Source organism: Telopea speciosissima, unplaced genomic scaffold (assembly GCF_018873765.1).
Source record: "Telopea speciosissima isolate NSW1024214 ecotype Mountain lineage unplaced genomic scaffold, Tspe_v1 Tspe_v1.0140, whole genome shotgun sequence".
NCBI classification, from domain to species: Eukaryota; Viridiplantae; Streptophyta; class Magnoliopsida; order Proteales; family Proteaceae; genus Telopea; species Telopea speciosissima.
The window spans coordinates 35666-49038 of NW_025317476.1; the positions used below are offsets into that span (position 1 = coordinate 35666).

Genomic DNA, 13373 nt, shown 5'->3' on the forward strand with positions numbered 1-13373 from the left:
AATTTTGACCATTGGATATTGAGGGACTAGTCTACATCTATGTTAGTTAAAATGTATTTGAAATGCAAATAAAACAATTGTCCAAATTTTCCCGTTTAAAACGTGATATGCCGTATTGAGTTGCCAGATATGAGAAAAAAGGTATTCATATAAAACACGTTTAACATGTTTGATGTCATGTGGACTATATATCGGTGTGCTGGATTTATAATGGCGCATCGTGAACGAAAAAGATGCTCAGCATGGAATCCACTACTCTTAATTGGGGAATATCAATTGGAGAGAAAGTCTCTGATCAATTGGATTGGGATCTGGTACCAGTGGCGATTTTGTAAGGAGGGTGTTGAAGTTGAGGAGAAGGGAGGTGAGCAATGGCAGTGGAGTGTACTAGAATTACAACTGGGGTCAATCCAAGGGGTTTGGGTAGGGGACAGGGACGGGTGCGGGTTGCAGGAAGGGCGATGGAGGGATGGGGCGATGGGGTGATGGTCCGTTGTTTGCCCTGCAAATGCGACTCTATTGGAAAAGAAATAGGGTTGATTTGAGTTGTTAAATAAGAGATTTATAAAAGAGTGTTAAAATTATCTCTTTACCCCTTATTTTCATCGATTAAAACACATGTTTATTAAAGTTCAGCAGAAAAATGAAAAAAAAAAAAGTGTTTTTGCCCGTAATCCATAACAAACTCATGTAATTTTTGGGGTTTTTTCATTTATTTTAAATAAAAACAAGTTTCATAAATGATACCTAACATATGAAAAATTGTCAAAAAATGAAAATAAAAATGATACCAAAAATACTCTAAGAAGCCTTATCCAAAAAGGTCCAGGCTGGTATGCTCGGATCCAAGACAGTGTGCTTTCATAAGGATCTATTCTTATTCTCTTCTATGCAGTACCAAGTGAGGGATCTATTTCATAAAGCTTGATAGAATGTTTTGTTGGGGTTCCACGCGAGAGCAATAATCCCACATCAAAAGTGAATAGCTTGATGTGGAGACTTATAGGTACTTGGACACACTCTCCTTAACGGAAACTTTTGAGGATGAGTTCTACCTAAGCTTCCTAACATGTTTTGGGCAAGAGAACCCTTTTCTGCCTTAATGATGGCCTCACTCTCTCTCTCTCATTGAAAAATTTGACTGTGAATAAAGATTGTGGAGTCACATCACTCACATGTGGATATAATGCTTTATGATACAATAGCATCTTTGTGTCTCTTTTTCTTTCTCTCATGAAATGACCTCATTGCCCTCCAATATATTTTATCTTTTTTTCGTACCTCATTGATGCGTTCCTCTATGGAGACTATGAATCTTGTTCAGGAAATCCTCTCCCTTAATTTTTTGTCAGGACAAGAACTTGTTTTCTGGTCCTATAGTGCCTGCACCAACGCAAGGGCAATGAGACTACGTATTGGCTCATTTGACAAAAATGAGAATTTTTACTTCACTAGGGACTAAGCGGTAATTTTACGCTATCCTATGTCTAGGCACAATAACCATGAGACTCGTCTGGATCAGGATCGTCTCCAGGGAGCCCCATGCCCAGGGTGCTGCCAGGGGGCATCCAACGATTGAGTTGTGCCACACACATCTCGGCACACGCCTAGGGATGTGTGCGGCAAAACCTGGGCTCGCTGGAGATGAACTAAATATGACTCGTTAGGATCGTCTCCAGGGAGGCGCATGCCCAGGGTGCTGCCAAGGGCATCCAGCAGCTGAGCTGTGCTGCACACATCTCTGCGCACCCCTAGGGATGTGTGCAGCATAGCTCAACGGCTGGCAGCACCCTGGGCATGCTGGGCTCCCTGGAGATGAGCTAAATTCCGTCTTCTCCTCTCTGCGATTGAAATCTCTTCTTTCACCCGAAGCAACCTCAACTCACTCCTGCAATTCGCCTCCATTGCCATTGTTGAAGGTACGAACTCCTCTGTGTGTGTGTGTGCGCTTGAGAAAACCCTTGCCTGCTACTCCAGATTTTAGGGTCTTCAGTTATCCTCCTCCCAGCAGCCTCTCGCTGGCCCTCTCCCTCTCCCTCCCACTCCTGATTTTGTAAACTTGAGGTCCCCATCCCTATTTTCCAAATCAAGTTTGCCTATTTTGCAGGGTTTAGGAACTGAAACCGATTCTAAACCTTAACAATAACCATATTTTGTAGGGTTTAGTAACTGAAATCGATTCCTAATTTGTGACTAGCTCTCATTTGGGATTCTAGTCATCTGCTTCAGGTAAAGCTCTCTTGCTCCCGAAGCTTGCCAATAGTCCTGGTATTTGGTGAGTGAATGATGTTTATTTCGTTCATGGGTGCTTGTTAAATCATTTGAAAACCAAGAAGTTGTGTAAGAGATTAAAACCTACAATCGTCTGTTCCTTTCATGCTTATGACATTTGTTGTTACCCTGGTTAAGAAATATTTACATTTGCCTGATGTGGATGGAGTCAAATTCATTTTTTCCCTTAGTAAAATCTAGAATTTGGATCCTCTACTACCGAGCTGCCTGGTAGAACCGTGTTGCCTTGACACGGGGCTATGCACAATGTTCGCCTTACCCCTGCCCAAATGCCTTGCCCGAGGTAAGGCGGTAATTGCACGCAGTCCCGTGTCTGGGCAGCACGATCTTGCCGGGCAGCTCGGTAGTAGAGGATCCGTGATAAAGTGGTCTTTATCTCCAAAAAAGAAAGAATAAGAAACAACAGAATTAGAGTTTCAAAGAAGAAAATTGGGATGACTTGCTAGCTTTGGTTAAATGTGGGTATAACGGCTGCTAGAAATAGGAAATCATGATGATAAATTTTTCTGTTTTGAATGTGAGAGTTGTGATATAGTAGTACACATGACTTCATGGTCATTGCACTACATCAACCAACTGCCGAAATTATGCTACATATTGAACTGCAATGTGTGGGATTGGAGTGTGGATTAAAGGGCCATCTGGTTATTAAAAGGTCTTCTTGCAGACCCACAAGAATTACAGTAGCATAATTTTGAAGGGTTCAGTTAAGAGAAGTGAATTGGTGTGGTAATGTGTTGGCTCTAGTAGATGGAGCAGGTACTAATTATGGGTTAGGTCTGATGCAGCTTCAGCTAGAAACGAAAGGAAAAGGTCTAGAAACTAGCATAGAAATTGAAAGGAAGTGAGGGTTACATGAACAGATTAAAGTAGGTTTAATCAAGCATAACATTTTTGAAATTGTAACTTTTTCTCTGATTTTCCATGTGTGCTGAAGCTATATAAAAGTCTTAGGGTTCTTATCTTGTTTAATCACATTTTTGTTCTTCCCAACTGTCTCTACTCAGATTTGTATTATGCCATGAAGGACCCCTTCTTTTTTGGCTCTTTTAATATCTTATGGGGTGCATTAACACTGCAACTGTGATCCATTTTATATTCGAAATACAAGTGAGAATTTTTTTTTTTTTTGGTATTTGAGACCATGTTACCCACAAAGATGGACACTAGGGGTGTGTACATGGGCTGACATGGGCCTTGCACTATAGATTTCAGAATGAACCCAACCTGATCATGGGCCTAATATCATTCTAGTTCAGGCTTAATGGGCTGGCCTACGAATACTCTTAATTGTGGAATTGCCAAAATCATTGTAAGTAAATTTAAATTTAAATTTCCATGTCTGGAGTTGTAAGGTGTGCAAAGCTGATATACTTGGAACATTTCAACCAGTGATATAAGAATCGGGATTGGATTGGCCAAATCTGATCCTGATTCCGGCCTATCCAATTTGGTTGTTCTGTATTGGATTTCTAGGACTAGGGCACATTTTGGCCAATTCTGGCTGATTCTTGACTGATCCAGACCGATGATCGGGATTGATTTGGATCTCGATTCTGTTCTTTTTAACCTGATTTCAATGGGACACAAGCCTTCATCTAATTATGTCAAGGGATATATACGCACAACAATCCAAGGCGAGGAGGACTAAAAAAGATTGTTAAAAGAAGCAATTCAAGAATTTGAGGAAAAGACAAGAATATTTAGAGATTGATTTGACGCTATGCAGAAGCTTGACTTGAGCAAAGGAGGAAATTAGAACCCCATCTGGGCATGTTGCTATGCAAACTCTTTAATTAGAACATACTGATGTTTACAATTTGACAATTGGACTGTAAAACTTTTAATCACGTGGCTATTTTTATTACTTAAATTACATCTTTTCGTAAAGAAATTTTCATTATTAAATTTAAGAAATATTGATTGTAATGGACTAAAATATGATTTTGATTTCTAATATGATGAAAGGTAATGTCAATTACATAAGTAGTGGGGTTATAGTGTAAATGGCAAGTCTGTAATTATTGGTAACAGCATAAGAATCTGTTTCTAGAAACAGGTTTTATCAAATGCCATTGGTGTTCCAAATGTGTTCTAGAAACGTTTTCGAAACAGGTTTACCAAACGTTATTCCACACCCCAAAAACGATTTCTTAGCATAAAAATGGTAAAGAACTGTTTGTCTCTCTCTCTCTAGATTTTTACGGACAAAGGGCTCACATGGGCTTTCCTCTTCTCAGTCTCTATCTTCTTGTAGACACCTGATTTTTGTCCCTTTGGCTATGACGACACGCGAAAGACTGACGACTTCTGTTTTAGGCACATAAAAAAAAAAAAAAAAAAAAAAAGAGAGGATGTGTGGACTTGACCCATGGAAAAGTCATAAGGGGATGCCAAGTCCATAAAGGGGTGCCACATGGCATTTAAAGGGAATCAAAAAAGAAAAGGGTAAAGAAAAAATAAAATAATAAAAAAGAAAGGTAAAAAAGGAAAAAAAAAAGATATCTAAATCTAAAAGAGGGAGGGGATAGAATAGAAAAAAAAAATTCTTTTTAAAAAAGGATATCTAAACCTAAAGAAGGAGAAGGGTAAAAAGGAAAAGGCAAAAAAGAGATACCTAAACCTAAAAGAGGGGAGGGGTAAAATGGAAAAGAAATACAAATAAGCCCTAAAAAAAGAAAAACATTAAAAAATAAGACTTTTTCAAAAAAGGCGGGGGAGAGAGGACAGCCAAAGGGAGGAGAAATCAAAAAAGGAAATGGGACACGTATACAGAGAGGAAAAGAGGCAGAGAAAAAAAAAAAGCAAAAGAAACGCAGAGAGCAAAAGAAAGAAAGAAAAAAGGAAACAGAGGGAACCGGATGGGAAAAGAGAAGAAGACAGAGAGAAGGAGAGGGAGAGAGATGCACTGAGACCAGAGGCCGAAACTTCTCTGAGCCAAGGAAGATAACATCGCCGCCGCCGCCGGCGGTTCCTGAGTTGCAGCCCCTCATTAAACCTTTTTTCTTCTCCATCCACTAGACCCAGCTGCTGTTCCATCCTTGTCTGCCCGTGCTATTGCAATAATGGTGTTGGTCGATTGATACCAGTTGCTGCTCCACCTCCTGCTGTCGGTGCTGCTACAACAGTGACGATGCTCATCTCTGGTGTTCACTTCTGTTTTTGATTGGGGACCGTAATAGTTTTATTTTATTGGGTCTGTAATAATCTCCCGTCCCCTTGAATCGAGCCGCTACCACACCTTCTCCGGGCGAAGTTTTGGTTCAGGTCAAAGGAACTGTTCACTGTAATCGATCGAGGTTCCTACATTCTTGTCTGATTTCAGACGAAAGCAACAGCCACCAGAATCATCTGAATCTCTGCAAGTATCGATCGGTCTCAGGTAAATAATCCTCATCTTTATCTCTTGCAGGCTTTCGTTGCTTAGATTTCTTTTCAGATTTCTCTAAAGAATCTCATTAGTCGAATCTTTCTTTTTTTCAATGATGATTTGTATTTTGCAATATATGTTCTATGATCTTTGTTTGAATTCCTTTCTCTGATGAGCCAGTAAATCAGGCTTGATCTAGAAATTCGTGTGGTTTTATTTGCTGTTCTATCCTCTGTGCTTAATGTCAGAATAGAGATACATCGGTGACCTATCTGTTATGCATTTTCTTGATAAACATGCGGTCTCTGTGATCTCTATTCTCCATGTTCTGTAAAATTCACATCCCTTATCCTCTGATTCTATATTGTTATTGAAAAATAAACATGATCATAATCCCATGATTAAACCCCCAAAGGCTGCATCTGTCTTGCATAATAAAGTTTCCTTGGATTGTCATCTAATGGGCCATGTGGATCCAATTTGGGCCCTTATTAATTTGAGGCCAATTGGCTTTCCTTGTCGGATTTAGGATTTTTTTTCCAATCCGGGGGCCTGTTTCTAGGCTAATCCGGCCTGAATAACATATTGAGCATGGATCCATGGTATGGGAGGGTTAAAGCAATTTGGGTTTATGGTTTTCAATGTGAATGGATTTGAGTGTGATTTTGGGCCTAGGTTCAGGCTGGGGCTCCGTCATTGGTAAATCACTTAATTAAAAAATGGGTTTAAGTTTGAGGTTATAAGACATGGATTTGGTTTGGTTCAGATTTTGGGTGTGGGCCGCATTTCAAATTTAGGCCCATATTGATTTGGAGTCATCTGGCTTTGGTTTTGGTTTGGGCATCAGCCAAGATTAGGTCGAGAATGGGGAGGCTATATAATCCATACTTGGGTTTGAGTGCATGTTACCGTCTAAAGTGGGATCTCGGGGTTGTATCACTCAATGCCTTATAGTTGGCCCTAGAATTAAGGCGTGTGAGAAGGAAAGAGCCCATCCGGTGGCCATGAGTTGAAACACGAAACATATTGAGATCCCGTGGGACGTAGATGTGTAGGACGGTATTCGGGCTAGCCCGTCATCTAGCCCGTAGATGTTTAGAAATTTTTTTTTGCTTACTTGATATAAATAGGATTAGTAGATTTGCATGTCTTAAATATGTGAATTCCATGCATGCTATGTTTAGCCAAATTAGAGTAATTTAGCTATGTATTGCATGTGCCAATATGATTAGATTGTACATGTTCATCTTTTTTATTATTTTAATTGTTTGTTATGTCGGTTTAATCACTTTAAATATCCTAGGGTAGAATGATATAGGAATTTGGCATAGGGTTGCTCAGTCTGTACATAGATACCTAGTCCTAGGTACTCAGTTTTAGGATGACTTAGATCTAGAATAATTAGTTTTAGGGTTGCAAGCAAGGTCTATCCAAGCAAATGGTCAAAGGAAAAGACGACCGGTTCCGACCGGGCGGACTGGGTGCCTAACCCCTTCCCAGTCCGTAACCTGACACTTACCCAATGATCTGGATGGACCACAACCTTTATCCATTGAGTCATTAGTCTTTCCCCCCAGTGCGTACATTTATGGGTCCTAGACCCCTTCTAGGTGGCGGCTTCAATATTACCCAGCGAGATCCGGTTCACACGTATATTCCCCCCTTGTCGGGTGGATTTGGATTTTCGGAACCCATGGTTCTTACACTCCACTCTTCTCCCCACAAACCCTACCCTCTTTCTCCGTTCTCATTCCATTTAGAAACACCATTTCTATCTATTTGACTCGCACGCATTCTGATCATTAGTTATCTCATATTTACTGTGGAAGACAATATATCCGGCAAAGCAGCTTCAGGTATTTCTCAAGATTATTGTTATACTGTTATTACTCACTTTTATTTTTAAGAATCTCTGTATACTAACTAGGCTTTCTTTCTTTTGAATTGAATTTATATTCAAACCTTTGGTGCTTACAATTGCAGATGGTCTCTGTCTCCCTATCTTTTTCTCTCTCCCTCACCACCAGGCTTGGAGTGCAGCGAACAACAACACAGAAACAGACACATTCAACGGTTAGATTAGTTTTGTAACTTCAGTATTTTTCTTGATTTTTTTTGGTTGTGTTTATGCTTTCTCTGTTAAATTTAATTTTCTTAGTTTTTTGCTTGAATTTGCTTAGAGAACTAGTTGGATTCACACTATATATTAAGGATCGGTCTTTTTCTTTGGGATACTAATACTTGTTACTCAGTTACTGTTAATTTGCAATGATGTCCATACATAGCAATTCTCCTAGCCAATTACGACAGCAGGAACTAGTCCTAGCTCTAGGAGTATAAATAAAGGGGAAATGATGTGCACATTGCTGCTAGTACATGCCCTCTCATACTCTCTCTCTCTCTCTCTCTCTCCTCCCTGACACTATCTGACACTCTCTCTTTTCCCTGACCATGTGGGCCTTGTATACGAATTGTCAAGCATTTCCTGTCGTGCGCCCGTTGGCTTGGCGTGGGAGATGCAATATACTTGGGTGGTATGTAGATACCTCCTGCATAAATAAATTTACATCTTCAAAGGTTCTCATACAATCTGTACATGTAGAAAAATGTTGAACAAGGTCGGTCGCCAATCCTGCATCTGTTTATGAACTGCTCTATTTAGCTTCTTGATCATTTTTCGTACAATCACTCCAGAATCCCAAGGTGCTCGACAAAATGCCAAAGTGAGTGGAGTCATTGGACAACTAATTATGTGGGGCCCTCTGATGATGTCAGCGTAGTTGCTGAAGTTGTAGTAGCAAGATGATGTAGCAGGGCCACGTTGCAGCATTGCTAGCGCAGCCCAGCCAGCCAAGCATGCAAAGCCATGGGACCACGCAGTATAGCCGGCCATCCAGACCCAGTGCGCGTGCAACACACAAGGGGCAGGCCGCCACATACGACGGCAGCATGACCGTAGAGGTCCCCACTCGTGGGTGCCTAGCCACGGGCCACAATCAGTGCATCTTGTCTCATGACTAAGGCATTTGATGCGTGTCTTGTGTTCAACGGATGATCGCATAGGTGGCCTCAAATGAGATGCTCTCAGGTTACAAAACCCTGAGGCACAAAATGACATGATGTTAATCGGTTCCAGAGTTATGAGAACCGTTGGATCAAAATTCAAGAGCTCAGATCCACTTCCAACGAGCTTGATTGAAAAGCGCAATGCGCAAATGTCATGGTAGTAAAAATGCTCCCAAGCAAGCTCTGATTCGTCGCTGATAGAGATTGTATGTACGCAGCGCCACAACAAATCAAATCATGATCCGATGTATCACACGTATACTGTGCGCACATCAAGGATTTCTGTTTTCTGGCTCGTTATTCATCCTGTGCCTCGTTCTCTCTGTCACGCGATCGAACGAACCTTGATCCACCTGCATTCTGGAGCAAAGATTGGACTCTCCACAACTGACCCGCTGGACTTTCATGCACCCCTATCGTCCTAGATTCCATTTTAAAATATCTTGGTCATTCGCCCCTTGCCCTAATCGGATGTTTCAGGTCAAGTGGCCATAGCTTAGTCATTATAAGTCTGTTTTGCCCCCAGTTTTTGCAAAATGCTCTAAATTGTCCCTAGAATGTGATTAAAGGGTGTTGGAGCTTTGGCTATTGATGTTATCATTGTTGTCAACATGGTTAAATAGTCAACACACTCACACTGTGGTTCTAAGGTTGTTGTAAAAGGTCATTGGCATAGTTTTCAAGGCTTCGCCTAGGCGCCTAGGCGGGCGTCTTGGACGCCTTGAATTTTTACCCACTCCAACGCCTTAGGTCGCCTAGATGTAGTGACAACTATGGTCATTGGTAAATGACATGTGTGGAAGATCAGAGCAGAGCAAAGTAGAGAGGCTGGCAGGCATATTGATGTTGTCATTAGCATGATGAGGCTGCAGGCACTAGTCCTAGTGTGCATGAGGTGTTGTTGCCGAAGGTGAGGAAGTGTTGCCAAAGTTGAACAATGAAGTTATGCAAGGAAGACTATATGTTTATGTTGTAGCAGCAACTTCATGGGGATTTTGGGGTAACCTTTAGTCGGTTTTTATGGAAGATTAAAACATGAGAAAGAAAGTCATTTGAGTCATCTTTCCAACCATTCTAGTTTCGGACCAATCTGACATGAGAGTTGGAAGTTATGGCAAAAATATTTGACATGGTCTATTGTGTTTCAGGAAGGCAGTGTTCTACACATCAATCAGCTACAAGGCCAGTTTTGAGGTCCATGCATTGTTCTTCAGTTGAAGGTGTTTTCATAAAAAATGTATTCCTTTGAATATTCTTTACACAGAAAAAAGAATTGTCAATCGGAGGTTGAACGAAGAAGATATGGCCATTTCAATAGAAGTGTGTAATTACCCATAATTATCAACAAGCCACTATCGGTCGGTAATGCCTAGATATTGCCAAAGTGTCTTAGTGTCGAGTTTGATGTCTAAAATGCTCGATAACCAGAAGATTTTGTTTGATACTCTAGGGGGTACCTAGACAACGAGCTACATTCGATGGAAGGTGCCTCATTGTCGAGTCGGGCCTTTTGAGTGGCAAGTGATGTCAACTCGTGACGTTTTCAGTTCATCTGACTTTGGATCAATTTTTTAGCATGTTTCAGGCCGAATTAGAGGAAGTCTATTTCTAGCAAAGTTGTCAATCTTGAAGTTATCTTTCAAATGCAATTGGAATCAGCTCAATTGGACTTATATTAAAAGAGATATCGTTTTGGCAACATTCCGCAGACACTGGTTTGAACCAACTTTTGGACCATGCACAGGATTGGGGCTATTGTTTGTCTACTTAATGAAGGGTCTCTTTGGTATGATTTTTATTTATATTTAAAAACTTTCGTTTTGGCATATTGTAAGCTTGTTAAGGATGTTATTGATTGTATGTTAATGCAAGCACACATGTCTTCTGTTACCCTCCAGTTACTATTGTCAGCTCTGGTCAGGATTCTGTCAGGTGATGTTTTCTTCTAGAGCTTCTCTGTTCTGTGGTCCGGACTCTAATTCATGCTTTTTTACTTTGCTGCCAGTGTAGGCATCAATGGCTTCATCCCAATGTGCTCACAACATCAAGAATCTTCCTTGGTGTTAGTGAGGGGCTCAGACCAGATCCGGTGGTCAAGAAACAGGAAGTGTATCCACAGAATGTGGATCTTCCACCCATACTGCCAAAGAACAAGAAAAAGCCTTATCCAATCCCACTCAAAAAGATCCAGTAGGCAGCAAGGGCTGACAAAAAATTTGCTGAAATGGGAAAAGAGAAGCCTCTTGAGCCTCCAAAGAATGGAATACTTGTGCCTGATCTGATTCCTGATGCTTATGATGTATTGGAGGCTTGGAAATTTCTGATAAGGGTCCTGGGGCAGCTTTTACATGTTGTTCCTGTCTATGGTTGCAGGTAACTAGTATTTGTTTTGTAGTAATTTCCACATTGTTTCTGCTGATTCCTATTTTCCTTAATTATTTAGCTAGTCGACTCTTGATTCCACAAATCTGGGAGGAGGGGGTGGAATTTGTTTGATCAGGCTGACTGAGGCTGGATGTAGCACAGTTATAAGGGCCTTATGCCCACCTGGCCTGTAGTTTGGCCCATATCTGCCTATGTCACCCAGAGTGTAGGCAGATCCCTTCTTGTGTTTTCTTCAGTGATGATATATTTATATGTATTTATACAAACATTTTATGATGCAAATCAACTTTGGCTCAGTATGGTAGCCCATTTATATATTAAGTGAAAAGGCTTAAGCCATACTGAAAACAAAAACATTTCTTTTTCTTCCCAAAAGAAAATAATTTGTATTATATATACACTTAAATAGTGGATATCATTGAATTTGTACATATCTATATAATCTTCTATGTATGTCTAATATGTATTATAAATTTACCAAAATATATATATATATATATATATATATATATATATATATATATATATATATATATGTACTCTATTATACACATGTCGAAGTTGGGCAGGGCGGGGTAGTATATCTGTAGCCCAAGCCCAACCCTAGTTTTACCATGGCTTTCACCATGTTCAATCCAGGCCTGATGGGTTTGCTCTGAAGACTCTGGCTCACTCCCACCCAAATGCAGGCCTGGCCCTATGTTTCCACTCCTACACATTCCTAATGTATTATATTTTCTCTTTGCAGTGACTGCTCTGAAGTCCATGTGGGCCAGACAGGTCATAATATCCAGGACTGCCATGGCCCAGGCAGCCAAAAACGCAGAAGTTTCCACTCATGGGTTAAGGGTTCTATCAATGATGTTCTTCTCCCTGTTGAATCATACCACCTTTATGACCCTTTTGGTCGGAGAATAAAGCATGAGACCAGGTTTGACTATGACAGGATTCCAGCTGTTGTGGAGTTGTGCATCCAAGCAGGGGTGGATTTACCAGGATGCTCTTCATGCAGAAGAACCGAACCCAGTAGAATGTTTGGGAAGAAAGTGATCGATCGAGGTGGATTTGTTGAGGAGCCAAAACCATGTCAATCTATAGACTCTTACCCACTCATGGAACTTGATACATTTGGGGATCATGTTATGCGTTTTCCACCTCTTGCAGCATCTGATGTTTCAAAAATTGCACAAGAGACTCTCGATGCGTACGAGAAGGTGAGGTGGGGTGTGAGGAAGTTGATGAGGAAATATTCAGTGAAGGCATGTGGGTATTGCTCTGAGGTTCATGTTGGACCATGGGGGCACAATGCAAAGCTTTGTGGTGCATTTAAGCACCAGTGGAGAGATGGGAAACATGGTTGGCAGGATGCAACTGTAGATGAAGTTGTCCCACCAAATTATATATGGCATGTGCAAGATCCAAAGGCACCCCCATTGATAGGTTTGCTGAAGCAGTTCTATGGTAAGGCTCCGGTTGTTGTAGAAATGTGCATACATGCAGGTGCAGAAGTCCCTGATAAGTACAAGCCCATGATGAGGCTCGACATTGTAGTTCCGGCCTCTGATGAAGCTCGTTTAGCCGCGTAAAATCGAAGATAGCTGAAGTTTATTCTCCTTGTACAACATATTATGTACAAATGTATAGTGCCCCAAAAATAATATATTTCTTTTGTCAATTTCCTTTCTCTGTTTAGCCTTAAAGAAGCCATTTAAAAGTGCAGCCTTTGAACAAGGGTTGGCGAGCTTGGACCTGAACATGAGTAAGCGAGGGTGGCACCCACTGGGCACCAAATTTGTACACCAGTTGAAATATCAAATGGCATGTATAGCATCCATGCAGGAAAGCTATGTGCCCAGTGCCCTTGCTATGGAGAGATTATGGGCCCTAATCTTAAAATTAGCCTCATGTAGCAGAAGTATTTGCCATATCTTAAAATGTGATAGTGTGTATTATTTCTTTACCTAAAAATATGGAAAAATACTGTGTTATTTCATCTTAGTAATACCACCATTGTTTCTTCTACGAGTATGAATAAGTAAAGGGGAATGAATGAATGACTCCTCAAGTTGGATTTTTTAAGGGCATACCTAGTGCATGAGGCTACATGTACGCAAGCAGCCTTACCCCCGCTTCGTAGAGAAACTGTTTTTCAACTTAAAACTTGCAATCATTTGTTCACAATGGAGCAACCTTACTGTTGTTCCTAGGTCTACCCTCTTCAAGTTGAATTTTTATTTATTTATTAGGGAGAACGAATGCT

General features: G+C 40.7%; 1 pseudogene; it reads left to right on the plus strand.

The window, feature by feature from the left end:
* The first annotated feature begins 7480 nt into the window (after positions 1-7480).
* LOC122647754 lies at positions 7481-12788 on the plus strand (annotated as a pseudogene).
* The last annotated feature ends 585 nt before the right edge of the window (positions 12789-13373 follow it).